Consider the following 7,966-nt stretch of genomic DNA (forward strand, 5'->3'; position numbering starts at 1 on the left):
GATACTGCACCTGAACACTTTTTGTGTGTGTGGCCATGCCAAGTCTTTTCTCATAGTAGGAACTGGCTTCTGAAGCAAAACAATAATGGCACCTTCCTTTTATTCTTAGAAAAAAATAGATTAAAAAATTATTAAAACTATTTTCAATAGAAATATACTCTCTGAGAAAAATTTATAGAAATTGATTTAAGTAGAGGAAATAGAGGTTTTAAAAAGTGGAATTTGTGAAGCTTAAGAATTAATCCTTTTTTTTAATTGGCATGTAAGTGACCAGAAATAAAAATTTAAACATTAATTCCTTGCTTGAAAGGAGTTGCTATTGTTGCAACAAAATATCTTCGAAGTCTTTTATCTGTCCTAATTAATTGGAAGTGAAAGAAAAGACCTATAGGACTTGTTTTGTAGAACTGAAATACTGTCTGGTTTTAATGAAGAAACTTAATTATTTTGTGGAAAAAGAAATTTAACATGTCCTTAGGTAGTCTTGTTACCTGACACTATTTTGATTCCTACTCTTTATAGAGAACTTTTTGTGTTAGAACAGTAAAATAAGTGAATATTTGTTTGTATGTTTTTATTGGAGCGGCACTCAACTCTCATTACAGGCTTTCAAGTGGTGTTTATTTAAATATCTACTAATAAAAGAACATGGAGGGAAGAAGTAAGTTCAGCCCACCTAGAAATGTAGTGGCCATAAGTGTAGGCATCTTGTATGCAAGAAGAGGAAGAGTTCAATCTTAGTACGCCTTGAGAGTTGCTCACTCTTGAGATAGCGGATCACAGTACACAGTGAATAGCATGGCCTTTGCTTCAAAATCTTTTTAGAGATATTTTCCTCTTTTGTTTTCCGTGTTGAAGTTTTGGAGTTCATACCTTGTCAAACTATCCTTTTTTTTTTCTTTTTTAAATGAATATTGGACTCTTACAAGTGCAGTACTACTCAGGAGCCTTTTTTTAGGTCTGAAACTACTGATGTATGAAATATTTCCTTTCAATGAAAAGGATACGCATATTACGGGAATGGTGAAGATGCATTTTAAAAGATTGTGTATTTGCTCCTGTGGCACTTTGATTTGAAATTCGAGAATTTGCCTACTTAGCCCTGTGTATATTTAAACAGAGTTTTGAACAGATTAGACTTCTCGCTTGCCTTTTTCAATAATGGTAAAAACAACTGAAAGTGAAAGAGCAATTTTATTTCTTTGCTAACAGGTTTTGAATTGAAATGTTTGTGAAAACTTTTAAGGAAAGCTCTCCTGTAACCCTGCAGGACCCAGTTACCCTCATCATCTGTGTAATCTGCCATGGCAAACACAGGGGAAAAGGCCTTCTTTCCAAGGTAAAAAGAGGAAGAAAGTTTTTCACTTGCGAAGAATCTCTAAGATACTTAAAGGAAACAAGCAAGGAAGAGATTATTTGCTCTCTGTGTTTCAGGTTTTTTCAGTTTCCTAATGTATGAAAATAATCCATTGTAGTTCGTAGTTCTGTAGATAAATATAAATATGTGTTCATCTGCAATGACTTGAATTTTTGAGTTGAATTGAGAAAGTCTGTCTGGTAGAGCAGGAGTAAATATCTATGTGTTTTTCTATTATAATATCCTTTAAATACCTTGTATGAATTTAAACCTTCAGCTAAATCATTATGGTACCATTTTTGTCTTAACCTTGTTTTTTCCACTGCAGTAAAATAATGAACTGATGGCATTGTGAATCCAAGCTTAGCACAAAACCTTTACAGGTAACTGTGTAGGGCAGTAAAGTATACAGTTCATTTGACTACCTAATGATCTATGACTGAATCATATAAGTAGGTATTTATCTTTGGTATGAGAATTTTGAGGTTTTTATCAGGCTTTTTCAGTTTCTAGAACAGAAAAAGATGAAGGAAATTTAACCCAAATTCATTTACTAAATCACCTGCACCATTAAGTAAATGCAAGGGGGTTTGTTTTCCAGATGCTTCTTCATACCTTGGAGGACCCTGAAGGCACTGAAGTCTTTTTTACGTTAATTTTTTTCCCTCCACCCATGTGTCATCATTTTAGCTAACCTATCATATTGCTGCACTTTAACTGAGATTTTGGTAGTATCCAAAAACCTGTTGTTTTTAGTTAAAGCCACCATAGCAGACCTGTTAGTTCCAGCCTAGCAGAAGACCATGAGTAGCAGCAGAATTAATCTGAACAAACAAAGGGTTGACGGAGTCAATTCTTGGTTGTGGTGATATTTGAAATCACACCAGATTCAAGGAGGCAGAGTAGACCTTCATTACTGAGTCACCCTAGCTTTGTGGACAATCTGTACTTGTAACTGCAGTGAGTAACTGATGCAGCGAACAGATTTGCTTTAGAAAACATGAAATATCAGCACAGTCAAAAGCATATGCTTCATGTTCCAGCAGTAAAAGAAAAAAATCTGATAATGTCTGTATTAAATATCTTTCAGGTTATTTTTAGGCTACTCCAGTATTCATGGGAAGACTGCAGCTTCAGAAAGGTACTTGACATAAACACTAGCACACAGGAAATAGTCTGATACAGTCCAACAAATCTAAAGGTCCATAAAGAGAGACAGTGTTGTTTATATTCTTCATTTAGTGCTATTTCCTTTCCTCAAAATCCAGTGAGTCCAAATGTCTGTGGGAGGCCTTATATAAACACAAGTTAAGAACGTTGATGAAAAAATCCACCCACTCTAAGTGCGTAGTAAATCATGTCATCTATGCAGCATTTTCCAACATAAATATGTACATTAATTTTTTTTAAAAATATATTCTGGTTTTTTTGTCTAGAAGGATGCAAGAAAAATGGGTAGCAGTCATGGCATTAAGAGGAAGGTGGTTGCATCTTATGTTTACTTGCTTCTGGACAGGATATTAATACAGATCTAAAAAAACTCTTATCCAAAGAGGTCTTTCAGCAAAATGCAGTAGGTAGAATTCAAAAGGGGAGTGATTCTTTCAAGTGAAACAGAAGTATTTTTCATGTGATTGATGTCCAGTTTTCCGTTATGTACTGTGTCCTTGAAGATCTTTTTAAGTTCTGGGCTTCATGGATAAGCTATTAACTGAAAACACTCGTAATTCCTAAGGAGCATCTTTCTTTGTAGGCAGACTGATGGTATCGCTGTTGCCCTAGTTGAGTTTCCATCGGCAGAACATTCCCATTTCGTTCAGCTTTTCTGTTTCAGTTTTGATCCTAATGGGAGTGAAGCCACAAAACTTTTGCCGGCACCTGTATTTCTTATCGCTCCAGCCATCACTACTGTAGTCCACATGTGCTCCAACTTTATTGTCATGCCTTTAAAGTCTTGGACTTGGCTATCAGCTTTTCTTAATCATGAGTTTCAGATCTTCACTGTAAGTAGAAGGGACTCAGGCTTCTCAGAAGCAGCTTCTTGAAGCAGCACTTTGAAAGAGCAGCTTAATTTGCGTTCTGGTGGTTAGGATCAACCCAGATCCCCTTCTCGCAGGCTGGGAAACATAGTGAGAAAGGTTTATTTTCAGAATGCTGTTCACTGGATGGATTCATCATGAATGTTAGGGATCAATGTTAGGTCATCCATCTGTCTCTTTATATCTTAATTGAATTACCTCTCAAACAAAGATTTTTGCTCCATGCTTCTTTCATTCTCTCTTTTTATTTTGTATTTTCCCCCAGCCCTGTTGCTTCCCATTTAAGTCACTGGACTTTGCAGACCATCAGCTGGTTTAACAGCCATGCCTTTGCTGCAAGATAGAGCTAGTGATGTGGAGCCAGGATTCTGCTGCTTCCATCTGATTAGGGTGTCACCCCTACAAGCTCCTGCTGCTTTTCTTGGCATCGCTCTGGTGTGTATACCCATGCAGGATCTGTAGGTCAAATAACACCATCCACACACGTGCTGTCTAGCAACTCGGCATTTTAGAGCCTGAAATAGGAAAGGTGTGGATAGTTAAAGCTGCAGACTTTCTCTGCAGTCTTTTGGTGCACACACAGAAAAGTACATAATTTCTTGGAGACTGACTTAACCGAGCACTCTGAACTGAGCACTTCAGAAGCATGAGGCGTGTCTTGTTCACTGTATCTCAACACTCTGTCCCCTGGCTGTTCCCAGTGTTGAATAATCTCCACTTCAGTATACCCTGATCCTCATGCTGTGTCGTGAATTATTAGAACTGCAGTCAAATAGAAACTTTGGCAAATAGCAGCTGTGTCTTGCTGTGCTGCTTTTAGCTGGTATCTGGGCAGTCCCTACCCGTGTCTGTGTTCTTTATCGAGGTATTTCCTGTCACATTGTGGGACTGGATCTTCTTCATTATCTATGTTAAAAGTTCTCTGAACCCATCTATATTTCATGGGCACGCAGTCAGCAAGGAGAGAGCAATAATTCCTGTAGATGTCCTTCAAGAAACAAAACTTGTATTTTGCCTGTGACACTAATCTGTGAATTAAAAGTGAAATCTTTAATTGAACTGCAGATTAAGGGCTTGAAAGAAGTGTGGGAGTTTGGGGCTAGAGGGAGTCTGCTTTTATTATAGATAATATGGAATTATAAGGTGGAAGGAATTGCTACATAAACAGTAAATTTTTATATGGATTAGGAAAAAAACATTTTTTCAAGTAAGCTTTAAGCAGGAAAAAAATCAGTATCAAGTAACGCAATTTGAAAGCAAACACCTCACATTTTCTTAGGGAAGAGGTTGGAGAGGGAACTGAAAGTCTTGTGACTTCTAATAGCTCAAGGTAATAACATTATTGTAATCTGCTTATGAAGCTCTTGTTGGCAAGATTCTCTAAGTTTTGCATCTCATGAAGCAGATTATAATACAAAACAAACAAAAAAAGCAAACATAAAGCCAAAACCCAAACAACCAAACTACTCCTCCCCACAAAATCAAATAACAAAATCCCCATTTCTTAGCAAGATAATATTGTTATGAGAAGTCCAAGTTGAGTTTGGATGCTTGAAAGACTTCTTATCTCCTCCATTCCATGCTCACAGTCTATTTTGCACGAGTATATTCTGTTTTGAAATTCCCTTTGAATTTCTGAAGGAAAATCTGTTACCTGTAATACCTTTGAACATGAGATTAAGACTTGTCATTGTATTCGGCACAAACACTTGTTCCACTTTCTGCTGGTGGTGATTTTAGTTCTGTGGTTGCAAGGTGCTTGAACAGATAATTTCTTACTTCAGTATCCATCTGTATAATGAAGTCCTCAATATACTTTGCATACAAAGGTTTATATTGCTGTGTTTTAAGAATTGGCTCCCATTCTGCTTTATCTTGGTCCACTTTAATCCTGTTATTCAAATACCTTGCATTGGGCAAGTAAAACAGCGCTGATTGTTTGTAATTATCCTTGTGTTTTTCACTGAAAACAGTGACCTCTCTGTGTTACCTGGGCTTCTGAAGAGATTTTGTAGTGCTTTGTGCTCTGAAATGGTTTAACTGAAATGGAAAGTAGTGGAGTTAATTACTTGCTGGTTGTAGTTGACTGAAAAGAGCCATAATGATGCTTTCTAATTAGTAACAAAGTAAAAGTAAATAATTTCTCACTTGTCACACCATCCCACAAGATTCGGAAAGCTGAGTATCTTTTCTAAGAAAATAGAAGTCACTAGGTAAAATCTGGCAAGTGTTAAAACTGCCCATTAGGGAGGGCACTTGCATGGTAGCTTGTTCTTGGAGTAGGCATACAGCTAAAAATACTGACGCCAAAGTATTTATGATGGATTTTTATCTGCTTTGTAGTAACTTCATGGGTATTTAGATTTACATATGTTTGCTTTAAAGAGGCTTGCTTTGTAAATGCGTAACGTCAGTTCTTGGTGATAAGCAAGAAAGTATGAGTTCAGATGGCTACTTTCTGTCTGAAGTTCAGTGAAGTTGTGAAACTTTGCGCTTACCCTGTTGTCTCTATCCTATTAGCTGGCTACTTAGCAGCAACGTAGACAAAACTGGGTTTCACCACAAGAATTGGAGGAGCAGGGCTTCCTTCTGCTGTAGGAGAGAGGAAACAGGTGTATTTCGGAAAGGAGCCCTAGGGAGCCAAGGTGCCATTTCTGGAAGCAGGAAGGATGGCAACACTTTGGAGAAGCCCCCTCCTTTCCATAAGAGTCAGTGTGCGCACACTGGCCATTCTCCTCCTTCCCCTGTGTCATCAGCAGGACTGCAGCTCCAGGCTGGTGCATCAGTGGAGCTCATTTTTACTTCTTCTTAAGCCCCTTCTGAGCCTTTCCTTTCTAGGGTGCCAGCCCTGTTGGATAAGTGAAGTGATGTTCTTGCTTCCTAAACAGCGAAGCAGAAGATCCTATATTAAAGCTGCACTCAGCTGAATCCGGCTCACAGAGTAGTATCAGCTATGCTGTAAAACTAACTGACTGACTGACTCATGGCAATGTATATCTTTTCTTCAAATTTTATAGCATTTTCAGATTTTGTCAGTTTTTGCTTATATTTTAGCTCACTGATGAAGAGGTCTTTGCAAGACCTGGCTCCATCCCCTCCCTTCACTAGTAGTGCTTCTCCTGGAAAGTAGTTCGCAGTAACAAGAAACCTGTATGTAATGAGTCCACAAAAACTTATGTGGAATAAAGTATAAACTTTAGGCCTTGCAGCCATCTCAGGCAGCATTAAAAGCCACAAGATTGTAATGGGATATCTCCTCTGGTGGGCTGTGGTCTCTCCCTGCAGGTAACAATGGAGCTCCCGGTGCCACTTGGTGCAGTTAGACCTGGCTTCAGAGTTCTGACACCAGCACAGCGTGCTCTCGTGGCTCTCCAGAGTCATACCAAGTATCTCGACAGCATGTGCAAAAGGGTTATGTAGGAGGTGATCTGGTTGCATATGGGGAGCTACTTCTACGTGTAGAGTCCCCGAGTTACAAATTTCAGTATTACTAGTAGGCTTCCTGCACCAGAGAAAGATAAACACTCAGGTTAAAATGGCATCAGACAGACTGCAGATGAACACAGGTATGTTGAAACAGACCTTTGTTTTCTGAAAAATCTTACATGTTGACAGCCTAACAATGAGGAATACAGTTAACATACTTGAAGTTTCTTATTTGTTCAGTATTGACCAAACTCTTACCTATTGCATTACAGAAATTTAAAAGTTTCAGTTTCTTACCTCAAATGGCCTATCTCCCTAAATTAGGAATCTGGAAGCTTTTACTGGAGTGCTCAGTTGCAGTCTATACATAATTATTTTTATTTTTTTTTAACTGTACTGTTGAGCTTCTGAGCTGACCTACATAGGAAATAATTTAACAAGAATGCATTAATTTAGACAGCCTTTCTTCTTTAAGTGTATAAAACATGTATTATTGACAGTGCGTTCATATTGCAGATTTTACAGTGCCTATGGGTTTTGTCTGGTCTGAGTTTGGTTTATTTTTAGGCTTATCATACCTTTTACCTTTTCTAGAGAAAGCATTTCTAGAGAAAGCAATGGTGTAAGTGATCACTTCAGAGTCTCTGATGACACATTGTCTCAGGGAACAGGGTTTGCCAGGGCCTGAAGTACATCACTGCCGTTCTCCCTTAGAAACGTGAACGCTTCCATCAGTGATGGAGACAGCTGCTTATCTGGGGGAGTGTAATCTCCAGGAGAAAAGGATTCTGAAATATTTTAAATTTCTGATGTCTGCATAGATTTACTGACAGTATCACAGCCTGGCTTTGGGTGATGAGCAGCTGCAGAACAACGGCTGGAGGGCGCTGTGGCGCAGCTCTGTACGCCCTTTGGGGTCCCCTGTGCCCTTGGGCAAGAGGTTTCCAGTCCCAGGTAGGCAAGAGCCGTCATTTCCTGCGCTCTGAGGCCCATTTCCCAGGAGCTTAATTCCTCGGCACCCCGACGGTGTCTTCGGGGCCCGATGACAAACTTTGTTCTTGCTGCGGAAAGAAAGGCGTGGGCTGCTCTTGACCCGCGTAACTGAGGGCGGGTGGGGTTCGATGACACGTATGGGGATGCTGCG

Source organism: Mesitornis unicolor, unplaced genomic scaffold (genome assembly GCF_000695765.1).
Source record: "Mesitornis unicolor isolate BGI_N332 unplaced genomic scaffold, ASM69576v1 scaffold5341, whole genome shotgun sequence".
Lineage (NCBI taxonomy): Eukaryota > Metazoa > Chordata > Aves > Mesitornithiformes > Mesitornithidae > Mesitornis > Mesitornis unicolor.